We start from the raw sequence: 899 nt of genomic DNA on the forward strand, positions 1-899 counted from the left end.
TCCTCAGAGCCTGGTTCTCTGGCTTTCCCGGCCTTTCTGTGATCTCTCAACATCCTTTCAACAGACTTCTTTCCTTTTGAAATCACAGTCCATTTCTGTTCCTTGCAGTCATAAAGCCTGACTCACTTCAAGCTTTCCTGGAGGAATACTTGGTGATGTTACGGCTCAACTTTTTCGTTTTCCAGAAGGCACTTTCATCTTCTCCTCAAACTTTGAGGAGAACACCTTCTTCTTCGTAACAAAGTAGACCTTTTGCCTTCTGCCTCCATTCAAGCCTCATCCAGTCTCGAGGAACAAAATACCTCTTCCAGAGCACCGGGCATCTTTCGTTGTTTTTCAGGCAGCGGCTTCTTTCTTTCAATGTCAATTTTTTTTCTCTTCTGTGTACCGAGTAAGGGAAGGAATGGCTTTGGGATAAAATGAGGAGGTAAAGGGGAAATTAAGTACACAGATGGCTAATTTGAATGTAATGTGGATTTACATCTATTATGTGTATATTTAGTGTGGTGGTATTTTGTGTACCTAAGTCACGTACACACTGTAAGACACCTTGGGTACACATACCCTGTGGCCCAGTCCTGGGTGTTCTTGGGTACATGGATATATGTTCGTTGTTTTGTTTTGTTTTGTTTTTTAAGCGTGCAGTTTCCAGGTTATGATATATTGAGAAACTGGAATGGAACTGACTTGGCCAAACTCCCCGAAAACAGCCTTAAGAGTCAGAGCCCTGCCTTGTGGCTTTAATGGTATGCTGTTGATTTTGAGTCAACGCAAGCCAAGTTTGGTTTGGTTTGTCAGAGTGTCTGATGTTAATGTTAAACATGGCTGATTACTTTGTACTGTAGGTCTAACAAATACAGAAACAGAAACAGAAGAAAAGCTTACAGCAACAGCAACAA

Source organism: Enhydra lutris, unplaced genomic scaffold, assembly GCF_002288905.1.
Source record: "Enhydra lutris kenyoni isolate GAN:26980312 unplaced genomic scaffold, ASM228890v2 scaffoldscaffold88, whole genome shotgun sequence".
NCBI classification, from domain to species: Eukaryota; Metazoa; Chordata; class Mammalia; order Carnivora; family Mustelidae; genus Enhydra; species Enhydra lutris.